The sequence below is a fragment of the Protopterus annectens genome, chromosome 10.part0 (assembly GCF_019279795.1).
Source record: "Protopterus annectens isolate FY-2018-M chromosome 10.part0, PAN1.0, whole genome shotgun sequence".
Lineage (NCBI taxonomy): Eukaryota > Metazoa > Chordata > Ceratodontiformes > Protopteridae > Protopterus > Protopterus annectens.
The window spans coordinates 1,303,803,712-1,303,818,582 of NC_056744.1; positions in this window are offsets into that span (position 1 = coordinate 1,303,803,712).

Here is a 14,871-nt window from a genome sequence, read left to right on the forward strand (position 1 = left end):
GTAGATGCCCAGAATTTTGATCCAATGATAGTCTTAATAAATATCATAATCATTTTTCTAACATTTCGTTAGTATAGCAGACAAAAAACAGGACCTGTTAATGAGCTGATTCCAATACATCAAGGTTTGATTCTCTCAGCCTGCATTTGGCTGCTTTGGGACTCTAAGCAAGTTACTTAAACAAATAGTGCTCTGGGGAAATTATGAAACTGGGCTAAGATCCTCAGTGATCTCATAACTGGCCAGGACTGCACTGCACTGTAATAATTGAGGAAATGACTGAAATAAGCAGAAGCATTGAGAGATGCTAAGCCCCAAGAAACCATAAGCTTTTATGTGTCCTGAGGTGCATTTTTGACCATCTTCCCATCTACTGATGCAGCGATGACCTCAACGAATGTACAAGTAAGGAAACAAATTAATTTTCACATTCTGTCTTACTCGCTGGATTTTTCATCCATCCTTTCAACATACCCTAATTAAACAAGATTCCACTGTAATAACGGTGGAGCAAATAAATGAATTAAGAAGTGGACATGTTCAGCTTTCTAACAAGTTCAATGTTATTTTCTTCTTTTGAGGAAGAAATATGTTGTGCCCAAGGCAAAATTCTTAAAGCTGACAAAGCAGTAGTTCTCCTTAAACTAGTAAGAAAAATGCTTGTAAGGGTACACAAATCAGTATATGGAAATAGTACCTACCTCCTTATACCCTCACAAAATATTACCTTCTGTATACCTCTCTGATCTTTAACTGTGATGGAAGTGAAAGAACAAATGGTCACAGTCATGACTTTCAAGTTTATGCTGTCATTCATAAGCAGAGCATGACTCATCACCGCTACCCCTGAAAGACAACCATTTCTGTGTACTCCTCTGATGTTAAACTGAAAAAACAAAAAACAGTGAAAGTATTGTAGTTCGCACAGTTCTTGACCAAGACTCTGCAGTCCTTAAAGTTAGAAAACTATTTTATTGAACAAAAGTAATAAAAAGTAATAAAAAACATTGCATCAAGGAATCCTTGATGCAATGTTTTTTATTATTTTTTATTAGTTTTTTATTACTTTTTATTACTTTTGTTCAATAAAATAGTTTTCTAACTTTACGGACTGCAGAGTCTTGGTCAAGAACTGTGCGAACTACAATACTGTGGGACTACCTTTATTGGTTCCTGGTTATGGGAAATTGGTGTGTTTTACTAGTTTGGAACTTTTTTCCCATTCCTTCCGTTCTTTATTTACTAAAAAACAGTGAAAGAACAAATGGCCACAGTAATATTTCTTCCTGTTGCTGTCAGACATATCAATACACCCAGCATGTCTCCTTAAACTTACCCCAAAAGATAACCACCTGCACACACAATTATTTTATTGTGAGGAAAGCAAAAAAAAATAATAATAACCACAATAAATTAGTCTAACTTGTTGCCCTTAGACAAGCTATAGCAAACGTCTGACCACAACTCTTTAAGGTTTGATTATATGGAAAGTTAAAGAAATAATGATCATAATATTCCTGGCCAGCCCTCGCACATGCTATAGAAACCTTCTGCACAGATCTTAAAACATGGATGGTTTTAGACTAGGTAAGGCCCAGCAGAGTGACTGAGCATGAACGCCCTCTAATATCTCTGTCTTAAATCTCCTTATAGATCAATGTTAGTGACACAACAGGTAGCAAACTCACAGCTGGTGCAGAAGGCTGCAGGTTCTTTTCCCACATAAGGTGGATCGATTGCTGATACTGGGGGTACTGCACTCCTTAGTATGTCATACTTTGGATGACTTGTTAAACCAAGGCCCCATCTGACCGATTTGTTTGTAGGTCAGATGGATTACTGATAATATCCATTTCATATGAAACATAATCTCATTTAATCTCTCATTCCAAATCACCCATACTACATAAAACAGCCTTTTGTCCATTCTTATTTTATAGTCTTTGTTTCTATTCTTATAGTATTCATAGTCAATCACATCCACGTTTATGTTACTACTGTTTTTCAATTCTAAAAAAAAATTTCTTCACATACTTTTTCCCATAATTTCTTTACTTTTTTACATTAAAAAACATATTCTCTCACTTTTCTTTTCATAGGCCATATTTGCTTTCACTGATAATTTCTTTATTCCCAGTCTCCATAAAAATTCTGACATACTACTTTATTACTGTACCACTTATTTTTTTTTAGTAGCTTTGATTTTTTTTCTTCTGTCAAATTTTACCATGAGTTAACACAATAATATTGTACCATTATACTCTTATGCCATGGGTTCTGATCTTCTTTGATCTCAATGTCTGTCTTTCACATTTTTATTTTTTCTTCATAATTTCTATTGCTTCATTAATACATTATTTTTCTCTCTTAAATATTTTTATCATCTCCCTAAAATTTTCATACTTATACTTAAATAGTCTTACTTCTAATTCCTCATTTTGCTCATTTATCCATCTCAACACAGTATACTAATTTAATGAATCTGCAAATACTACTGAATTCAATAATCCCAGTCCCCTTTCATCTTTATTCATATATAATACTCCTCTCTTTACTGTATTTAATCTAAATTCCCATATAAATGTAAAATTAATGTCTAACAATTGCTTTTCATACACTCTTGGAATCATAAACACACTTGATAAATACACTATCTTTCCAATTAATACTTATAAAATTTGCTTTTTTTTCTTATAAGATAACCTATGTTTTCCATAAACAACAAATTTCTTTCATTTCCTTTAAAATATTTTCTCATTGTGTTCCACTTACTGTTTTATTACCAAAATGTATTCCTAGTACTGAAATTTCTTTCACTGTAAATTGTATTCCTCCTTTCTTCATCTTATCTCCCAAACCTTTACTTTTACCCTTATTTAATGTCATACCTATTTCTTTTAAATAATCTACTACACAAAATAGAGCTTATTTCATTAATAGACTATTTTTAGTTATAAAAATAACATCCGAGTATGTCATCCTAACTGGAACATTTACACCTGTTTGCATTACATACTTTGCATTTTCCGTTTTACAATTCACCTTACTTATTACCATATTCGTAACTGAAGTAAATAATATACCACTCATAGTACAAACATTACTCAGCCCTATGTCTTTACTTAACCAACCATTTATTATAATTCTTATCTTATTATTACTATATGCTACCATACAAACATTTTTAATTTTACCACTAAAGTTATATGCCACCATTAATTCCCATAACATTGTATGTTTTAGTGAATGAAAAGCTTTATTATTATCACCTACAATAGGTTTTACACCATCTCTTCTATTTAAAATATTATCTACAATTACTCTTACTATCATTACCAGTTCTTACACTCTTGGAATCATAATTTCATGCATATACATTTTCTTCTATTATATTTTCCATCTTATTTCCAATCTTTTTTCAATTATCTACATAACAGTCTTATAATCTGTATTATTTATTACTATTGGTATCCTTTTTTTAATCTTTTCTTTTTAAACTATAATATGTATTATTTATTACTATTGGTATTCAATTTTTATATCTTCTTTTTCACCTTTTTGCCATACAAATTTGCCAGTTCACTACACAGTTCCTTATAACAAAAACCTTCATCTAACCATTCACTGTAAACATGTAACAAGTATTCTTTTTGTCAATCCATTCCATTTGTATATATTTCTTATTCTATTCCATTTGGGCCTGCTACTGAATCTGTATTTACCTGTCTAAGCACTTTATCTAACCCATACATAATAATCTCTTTCTCAATTTCCTTAATTACTTGATCTGAAAATGTTTTCACTTTCCATATTTTATTCACATTCTTTTTTTTTAAACATGCTTCCATGTAATGAACTACAGTTTCCAAAGTCTGTGTTTGTTTTATTTCTACCTCTCCTTTCTTGTTTTACATTTCTCTCATTACACTACTGTGTTCTTTCACAATCTTACTCAGATATGATGACATGTCTTCCTTTTTCCTTGGAATAAATATCTTTTATACAACAAATTCTTGATTGTTTCATAATTTTCTTTGTATAATTTTTTTATTTATCATAATATTTTCTCTCATTCATTAAATCAGTTTCATATATTTCTACATATCTTTCTTTTTCTATCTTTTTGGTTTCTGTGCCATTTTAAAAAAACTTTGTTTATATTTACTTTTAAATATAATCCATCATTCCAACCAATTAACAAAGTAACATAATCTCTCCATAATTGTATTATTTCTTCTTTTCTTTGTTTCATTACATTCTTCTTAATTTATTCTTTTTATTTCCTTTCCAATATTCCTATTTTCATTATTTTCATTTATCTACATCCATATTGCTAAATGATTTGTAAATCCTGTTACAAATGCTTCCAGTTCTACCATACTTATTCCTTCAGATATTATAAAATAATCCAGTTTTAGAATGCCTCTTCTATACATCCAGAATGTTCTATTTCATATAACCGATTTACCACATTTCATAACTTCTACCATTTTTCTTGTATATTTTCTCTTTTTTTCTTTTTCTTTTAAATGTATTCCTTTAATGTTCCTTTTTCTATCATTCACTCTTCTTCCAATATAATTCTTTATTCCTTTCACTACTTTCCAGTTTATACCTTCTTCATTACTGATTTCTGAATCTCTCTATCTCCTTTCCATCTTCTTGTCTTTTGTTTTTATCCTTTTTCTTTTATTAAATTATCTTCAATTTCAACATATAGACACATGCATATACACATTTGTCTATGCAATCAACTAAATGTTCATCCCTGTTAGATTCCCACTCCTTTTTCCATAATCATGATCTGATTTTACTTAATATTGCTGATAATATTAAATTACCATTAAACATCATTTTATTTATTCTTGCATCCTATATAACCCATATAACATACAATCCCCTGGATTTACTATTCATCCATGCAGGACTAGCTTAGTCCTGCATGGAAGTGGCCATTTAGGAGCAGGATGGCAGTTCTCCATGAATAGTAATGAGGTATAGTGCCTGAGCTCCTAGTCTTACACAGAGCATGTAAAAGTGCAGGGGGCGTGTCTGAGAGCACAGCTCTCAGAATAAATATGCCCCCACAATGAAAAACATCAGAAAGGGGCCAGAAATGAGCGAGACCGCTCATAGGTGTCCGCATAACCCCACCAACAGCCCCCCTTGTGTACAACAGCAACAGTATACATAAATTAAATGAACAAACCCTTTATTTTTTTTTTAAATAAAAATCCCATTAAAGCTAACCGTAGGTGCACGGGTGTGCCCATCGCTTAGCTACGGTTAATGCAGCTTAAATGGCTGAAGAGGATAACAAGGAAGATATATGCAAATGAAGCAGCATAGCAATAGTGTATTGAGCAGAGCATTCGCCTTACAAGCAGACATTCCCGGTTCGAGTCCCACTGCAGCACATACCATTTCCATGGCAAAGCACGTCATGATCAATATTCATGTTGCAAAACATACTAAATAACATATTTGTATGAACTGGAGTACTGCAGTAAATGCACATGTGAGGTGTCAGTGTTATAATGAATAAAGCACTAGTAAGCAGGTTTAAGTACCAATAAGCTGTAGTAAGTATATTTAAGCACTAGTAAGCAAGTTTAACCCCATTTGCATGACAGTAAGCAATGCCTACACTTGTTAAGCAATTCTGAAACTAACTGTCTGTAAGCAGATGTAACGGCAGGTTAGCAGTGCTTACCATTGCGCAAACACACTTACAAATGCTCAAAAGTGCCTTAATCCCTCTGTATCCAATGGACCTTGTTCTGGCCATCAACAAAATAAACAGCCATGCAGGTCTCGAACCCAGGACCCTATACACCATAGTCACAGTAGTTAACCACCAAGCCATCACAGAAGTAGAGAAGAATGAGGTATCAGCAAACAAATCTTCACCATAGTAAAACCAAACTGAACCTGTGAAAGGAATCAGTATACAGACATATGTGCCTTAACCCACTACATAACATAAATATGTGAACCAGAGTACAGCAGTAAAGCCAGAAGTCAGGTGTAATTGTAATAGAGTGTTGAAGTCCCCAATAAAACACAAGGACCCCATATAGTGTACGTACATATGAATCATGGATACCAGGCATACATATAAGGTGTAATGAATAATAACTCAATGCCAAAAAGGAATTATAATGCAAAGTCTAATGTAAGCAACACTATGTACTGCACGGGCCAGCTGAAGAGGTGTAAGCAATGTGTAGGCCAGCTAACTCAATGTGCCCAGTGTTATATCCCTTTAAATAATGCCAACCCTAGGTAAGCAGGTTTGCCCATAGCTTAGCCTTTTCAAAACTGGCCAATCACAGAAAGTGTGGAAAATCGGCCCTACTTAAACCCAAGAGGCGGGAATACATCTCATAACTGGTTGTAGCTTCCCCTTGCAGGCACTATGGCAGTAAGGGGAGAAAGTGTGCACTTCTGGGCGCAGAGCTGGTGCATCCAGGAGTTCAAGGTCATGGCAGGACTCCTTGTCAAAGACCATGATCAGAGACTGCTGCAGGAACAGTACCAGGGCTCCTAATATAAGACGGAGGCCTGGGACCATCTCACCCATGACCTCACCAGTGCCACTGGCATACCCTGAACTGGTGAGCAGGTCAGGCATCACTATGCCGACCTGAAGCAGCATAAGCGGGACCTCTTGGAGGAGTGGCTCCAAGAGGCTAGAGCAGTAGGGGATGTTCCAGTCGTGTGTAAGTATCACCTCACTTTGTGTGTAATAATTGCCAGCTCAGGTATATCATGGATAGATATGGCTAAATATTCCTCTTATGTCCCTCACAGGAGCAAAGGAGTGGGCCGTGAACCAGGAGGCCCACATCAGCTGCCTCGCGAGGTTGCGATGCGAGGCAGGTCAGTAATATTCATGCATTTACTGTTATAGGAAATAAAACTAAAAGTAGTAGTAAATTAATTGCCTGTATAAAACCTGTATTGTTCAAGGCAAGTACTGCATACACTAGAGAATATGTCAGGAAGAGTCCCATATCATTTGTATGTCAATAAAAGTGTAATAGCCTAACAAAAAAGGTCTACCTGCTGGACTGCATGTGTATATTCTGGTATCATATAGTGATGTAGATTTGCAATCATGTAATAGTACTGTTGTATTAAGCACTGTTATCCACACCTTGCACCATAAATTGAATGTGTAGGAATGCCTGTATATGACAGGTGTAATCCCCAGAGGCCATTTATTACAACTGAGAGACACCCAGACAGTAAACAGGGAAAATGCAGACAGTAAAAACCGAATAGCACATGCAACTGAGATGTGAACTGTTGTTTTTTTAGCACATACAGCCATGGTTCAAATTCTGCCAGTGGTAGCAGTCTGCATACAGAATCATACCCCACAACTGTACAGATATGTCCAGAATGTCTATTAAAGTGGTCCATATCTGTTCCTTATCAACCTGTTCCCCTGGGAAATCAGTGGGATGATCCCAGACGTATAGGCAGCAAACAGGAAATACAACTGATTGGCACACATCTATGAGAACAAAGTTGGCATACTAGCAACTCCACAATACCTTATGAGACTAAGAAGCCATGTATGTCCCATTTACACCCCAACTTGTCAAGCTGTGGCCAGAGTGTGTACAGTAACAGAGTGAGATGTATGTGCATAATACTAATGTGTAATCTGGAACTTTGTGTGGCAACAGTCAGGTAGTGCTAACAAACATTGCTCCCACAGGTACATTGGATATAAACACTGTGCTGAGAAATAAAGACCATTATAACCTGTACTGGTACTGTTCACTCTGATATTGTAGGGAACTGTGAGTGTTGCAGTTTCTCTGAATAATAAAGTATCACTGGTCACTGTCAGCCACACTGTGCTACATAATATAACTGTGTAGGAAAGCATGTATATGTGTGTGTCAGGTAGATATGTCCCGGCACACCAGCATGTGGTCAACACATGGCCAGAGTCTATGTGGAAAGAGCTGGATAGCTATGTGCACAACATCAACCCAGAATATGAGAGTATGTGTTGAAACAGTGTTAACAAACATTCCCTCCACAGGTATACCAGGTAAGAGATGTATAGTGCAGGTAAAACCGGTTCATGTGTAATGATGATGACAGCCATATCACTGTCCAAACTAAGGCTATAGGGTAGTGTAGTAAGACTTGTAAGGTACAGATAACAGCACTGACTAGGAAAGTAATGTGGACTACAGGAATATACTAGTTGTTAATTGACACCCCCCCCACCCTATCTCCAACAATAATCAACATACCCACCCCAACTGGTATGTAATGACACCTATGTTCTGATAATGTCCAGTTGTTTGATAAATATTTTAATGGTTGCCATGCATGTGCTATGTTGAATTATTCCAACATTGGTGGCATGGTGCCATCAATGTACCTGCATGCTGTTCTTATTACCACTGTGGTCCCATACATGCATGTGTTCTGTTTGCTAAGCAACTGTTCCGTATCTGGTGCCTGGGTTAATGGAAATATCTATGCATGCTGTTATACATAACCCTGGAATGTGTTGACTATTACTAACCCACATATGATGATGAAATCTAAACACTATAGTACACTTGGGAAGGCCAGTTCCAGCGGACCCACCTGTCTCACCTCAGCTGGCTGTGGTACCGGACACCAGCATGTCTGGGGCCCAACCTGTGACCTCCCTGTCCATTGGTCCTGCACCACCTTTGGATGGAACCACCTCAGGGGATGGGGCACGCTCCCCCTGGGAGTGGGTGTGGACAGGCACCTGTCACCCATTGCCAGGTCAGGGTCGTGGTGTGTAGAGAGATCAACCAGCAGTTTGGTGATCTTCAATGCTAGCTCGACGGTCGCATGTCATGATTAGAGAGTAAGCCTGGCTCTGTGACTCAGCCCAAGGCACAGCCACCTTCAGGGCTGTGAAGGTGCAGTGGTAACTGCCCATGGGTTGGGACCTCAGTCCCACTGTTTCCACTAGGGGGTTTGTGGGCTTCCGATATTCTAACACCCGTCCCCATCAAGGTGTTTACCCCCCACGTGTCATATACCTTCCCTGTATATGTCTTGTTTGTCTTGTCTGTTAACCTACCCAACCTACCTCCCCAAATATACCTACTACCCCTCCCCAACATCCCACTCTCACCTGAAAAAAAACAGGGCAATCTGTTCCCACAAAAAAATCTCTCCCCATACATAGCTGTCCATTTTGCACACATGTCCACTGGACACATGTAATCCAGTCTAATTAGCATCACAACATAATTTTAAAGAAATTAGTGTGGGGGTAAGCAGGAGTAAGCACTTTTAAGCAGCAGTAAGTGGGTTAAAGCCTGCTTGTTTACCACTAAGCCATGCCAGATATACATAACCCTGATGTTTTCAAAAACATATCATCCAGCCCAGTCATTCAACAGTACAGAGAATGTATTTCAACATTTAGATGTATGTGTGTGTGTAAATATATTAATATCTAAATGGATACAACATGTCTATAAATGTAGGTCTATAGATATATATATATATATATATATATATATATATATATATATATATATATATACATATGTACATATATATCAATATCTATGAACATATATACATGCAAATGTCTACATCTATATGTATAAATATATACAGCAGGTTATATATATGTCAACAGATATATATATATATATATATATATATATAAGTATATACGGACATACATCTGTAGATAACAATGGGGAAATAACATAAACATATTTGTCCACATGCACCGTTAATGGGTTGAGAGGCCCCAAACAATATACTTCTTGTACGAATAGGTATACCCCCCACAGCCAAACACATCCCTCCTGCAATACACTACCAAGTGTTGCATATCCCATAACCAGGACCAGTCACAACATGGGCATCCCTAGAATACATATACACAGACACATATATGCAGATACAGATATACACATATATATATATACATAGATATATATATATATATATATATATATATATATATATATATATATATAGGGGTGTACTTTCCTACAATGAAAATTCATGTTTTTGAAATGGGAATGTACATCCCACTTAAGTGAAAGTGCACTTTAATGAAAGTGCACTTTCGCTTAAGCTCACTAGACCGAACCTACCGCACCACAATGGAGGATATTGAAAAATGGGCTATGTCCTCCACTGTGGTGCGATAGTCACGGACCTTAGGGTTAGGGCACGGGTCAAGGTAAGGGAATAGCCCTACTAACTATCCCCTTACCCTAACCCATGCCTTAACCCTAAGGTCCATGACTATCGCACCACAGTGGAGGACATAGCCCGATTTGGAATGTCTTCCACTGTTGTGCGATAGTCACGGACCTTAGGGTTAAGGTATGGGTCAAGGTAAAGGAATAGTCCTACTAACTATCCCCTTACCCTAACCTGTGCCCTAACCCTAAGGTCCGTGACTATCACACCACAGTGGAGGACATAGCACAATTTGGAATGTCTTCCATTGTCGTGAGGTAGTCACGAACCTTAGAGTTAGGGCAAGGGTTAGGGTAAGGGGATAGCTAGTAGGGCTATCCCCTTACCATGACCTGTGCCCTAACCCTAAGGTCCATGACTGCTAGACCATTTTGTTCTTTAAAAGTACACCCATATATAGATATATATGTAACTACACATACACATGCAGAGATATGTCTAGTAAGTTGCATATGTAGCATGTGCACACAATATGGAACAGCCACAATTCCCATAGTTGCCACCTTACCAACTGGAGACTGTATGAGCCACTGATACAAATATCATTCATTGCCTGTAACTTATACCCACAGAGATCTCAAAGGATATAACACCACACACAGGTCTGCATATATGGGAAAGCTTTATTTGTGTACTATTACAGCTGTATATGCCATGTCATATAGCTGTTTAGACATGGACATGCATATAAACTGAGTAATGCAACTGTGAAACAGTTATACTAATACAGTAGTCTGGTAAGTCAACAAACGTTGCTGACCAGGCCAAGGCCATCAATTAGTACACTAGTAAAGACAGACTGGGCCACAGAATACCAAACAATCAACAGTAAGTGACGCAGATGTATAGTACAGCAGCCTCTATCTACACTCTGTAGACAATCCCTGGGGGGTAAAGACCTCAGCTGACACAATAGGATGTAACTGTTACATAACAAGGCACAACTGACACCATCACAAGCACACTGACAAACAGAACAGTCTGTATGGCAGGTGGCGGTAGGGCTGCATTTAACCAAGGTGGATTGTATGGTAATGTACATCCATATACCTTAAGGCGGCTCACCCATGATGGTCTTCAGGGCTTGGGCTTTCAGGATTCTGTAGCGCTCCCATAGACATATATGTATATATAGATATATGTATATATAGATATACGTATATGTATATATAGCGATTTATGTATGCACATCCTGTGTGTACAGATATGCCTAGTTATGCCGGTATATATGTAGATGTCAATAACTATATGTGCAGATATATCTATTCTGATATACCTGCTACTGTAAATATATATGTAGATATCTATATGTGTATGTGCATATGCTTCTCTATCTGTATATGTGTAGACATATATTGTTCTGTATATGTATATATCTGGGTGTTTATTTGTATATCCATGTACATATACATATCCATCTATGTATGTCGATATGTATACGTGTATGTCTATATAGATACCTAGATAAGTATATGTACATATATCATCCCCATATGTCCTGAATATGGAGTGTAGCCCTACCTCAGCCCCTGTAGTCCCACCTTCGTAGTGCAAGGGGATGTATAGCAGATATATTTGTAGAGTATTGCTACTGTAATAGGGATTGTCTTCACAGACATGGTGTGTGTGGGAGGTCACATCTGCTTTTAACATGTGCGCCATTGGCTACTGAAAGACATCCTAAGGACATCATAGTACAGTACCACCACTAGCACATAATGCTCCTGTGGACGAAAGCAGAGATAATGGCCAATATATATGGACAGTCTGACACACTCTGGACAGTCCAGAGGTATACACATAACCCCTTGGTGCAAGACATGTGGACCAATCCTGACAATGTGGATGTTAACAGCCATGTAGATGGTGGTATACGTGTGCCTCCATAGGTTATGCATTCACACATCCCTGTCTGTCCTGCCACATAATAACCACTGGTAAGGAGGTGCCATGGCCACACATTGCCGACATTCACCATAAGGGGGTTGGGAGGGTTGCCTAATGGTTAAGGTGTTTGCCTTACAAACACAAGGTGCAGGGTTTGAGTCTCAAAAGGGATAATTGGCTAGGCTTAAAATGGCTCACAAGAACAGTTAGCTTAGTACTAATCTATGAACCTATGAACCTATACAATCCACTAGATATTGACATACCTTGATACAGCATTCCACTGCTCTATCTGACATACATGACTGTTATGGTGGCCCAGCAGCAATACATCTGGCAAGTATCTGGACATCTCACTGAGTAAGTACACTAAGCTTCTAGGTATGTAACAAAGCACTGTGCAGGCTACAGGCACTCCGCCTCAACACTGGCCTACATTTCCTATGGGGGAATGTGCATGTACCTGCATAGATAGCAGGCTCTACAGGCATCTCAAAGCACAGAGTAACATACAACTGTGTGAAAGTGCATCACCACAACCAATGTCAACACAGCCACAGCTACATATGGCATGCTAGCATATTATTACAGTATATGGACTATCTGTTCAACACCAACCTCATATGTGCCAGTCACCCACTAATCCTACATATACTGGGCTGCTACACAGTGCGGTCCACTGCCTGTCTGTGGTATGGGACATGTGCATGTATGGCCCCACAAACAAGTAGGCCGATAGAGTAACATACAGTGGAGCAGCATGTAACATCAGATAGAACAGGACCAAGAACAATGACATCTGCCACAGTCTGTACACAGGCCAAGGTACATATTAACCATACACACACTGCTGACATTCACCATAAGTACACAGACATCAGTACTGTACACACAACCACGGAATGTCCAGGTTATGTCATCAAATATAATCCCTACTAAACATTACATGTGTAGCAGTCTGATATCTCACTCGCTTATCAGATATGATGTCAGTAATTATGGTGCACAGTACATATGCACCCCTTACTGCATGACATATGTACAAAGGTTGACAGGGTTGTGGCTGGAGGCACATATACAGGGCCATTTTCCTGAAGTGTATATACGCCATATGTATGTATGTTCTACTTCTTTTTACTCTCATATAATGTATTGTAATGTGGAGCTTTTTTTCCCAGGCCTCCGCTGAAAATGGACCTGTGTCCAGTCAGACTTTCCTGGTAAGCAAATGTAAAATAAAATAAAAAATAAAATAAATAATAAACAATATTGGCATGTTGCTGTGATAACCTCATAAATTTACTGTTGTAACAGGGTTTGTTGCACCATATGTCCTATAAGGGATATGAAGTCAGTAACTCACATGGATGTCACCATCTACAGACTGCAATCCTAACACTACCTTCTGCAGTTCACAGATAGGTGCTCTGTGGGTAACACCTGAAACAAAAGGCACCACACACTGGCCAGTCTGCAGATGGCCTTACAGATGGGTGTTCCCTCATAAATGTAGCACTGACAAGGCAGGTATGAAAACATGTGGGACAGCCATATACACACACACCCTGTTAAACCAACATTACTCCAATTGCAGTATAGCAGCACTGACAGTCTGTAGGCAGGTCAGGCACATCCCACTCCTGTGTGTTGGCCTGTTTCCACAGTGTATGTTGTTAGAGGTAAACCCCAATTCATCTGAAATGCTGTTTGCCAAACAACAGATCGAGTTCCTGCTCACAGTGAATGAAAGGCACAACAACAACATGATGTTCCTAGATATTGGTGTGTTGCCATACAGTTGGCTATGGGAATGTTACCACAGCTGTTCCACATGCAATCAGCTAGAGGAGGGCTGCAATTCGTGCAGAGGTCACCAGCTGATCTTGAGCATCACTTAAAATACACATGCTGCTGCCTAAGTAAACTAGGTGTAAGTCCCCACATCCACCAGAGAGGGAGTAAGAGAGGCAGACAGAAGCACAGAAAAGCCAGGGAGGGGTGGGGAAGTAAAACCTAAGCATGTTTGTGTCACACACCTACCAGTACAAGGTATCAAACCCCTGACGACTATGTAGTGCTATCACGTCCATGCAGTTATTGGATGCATCACATAGGTTACATTCTGGAGAGCCTCAGAACGTATATGTGATGGTGAGTGACATCTGCAACAGGGATATGGTAGCTATGTGGTAGGTGCAGTACACATGCCTGCCCACATAAACAGGTGTTAGCGTCAACACAGCCACACTCTCACAGGAGCACACACACACACACATTGCCATACTTGGCAGGCCCAGGAATACAACTCATCACTAGTGGGATTGCCACAACACAGTTCTGTGCAGGTATCACATGCACCACAGGGATCATACAGAGGTTATATGTGCAAAGGGTATGTGGTGGTGTCTGACATCAGACAGCATGCATCAGTATGCCAATGGGGGTTGTAGTGAGTGTGAATGGGTCATATGCATCATACACCACACACACAGACACACGAGTGCCAGTACTGACATGCATGTGTGCACTGATTCATGGGTGTGATGTTGTTGATGGTTCCAGACAGCTATATAAGGCTAGGAGATGGGTATACCTTGGCATCAGACCACATGACAATGTCCTGCAATGTGGCTCAGGGGTGTAGTGTCTGGAGTTTCCCACACAGGTGGGTATTGTATTCACCATCCAGTCACCTGGGTGACATTGCTTGCCATGTATGTGTTCCTTAGTGAATAATAT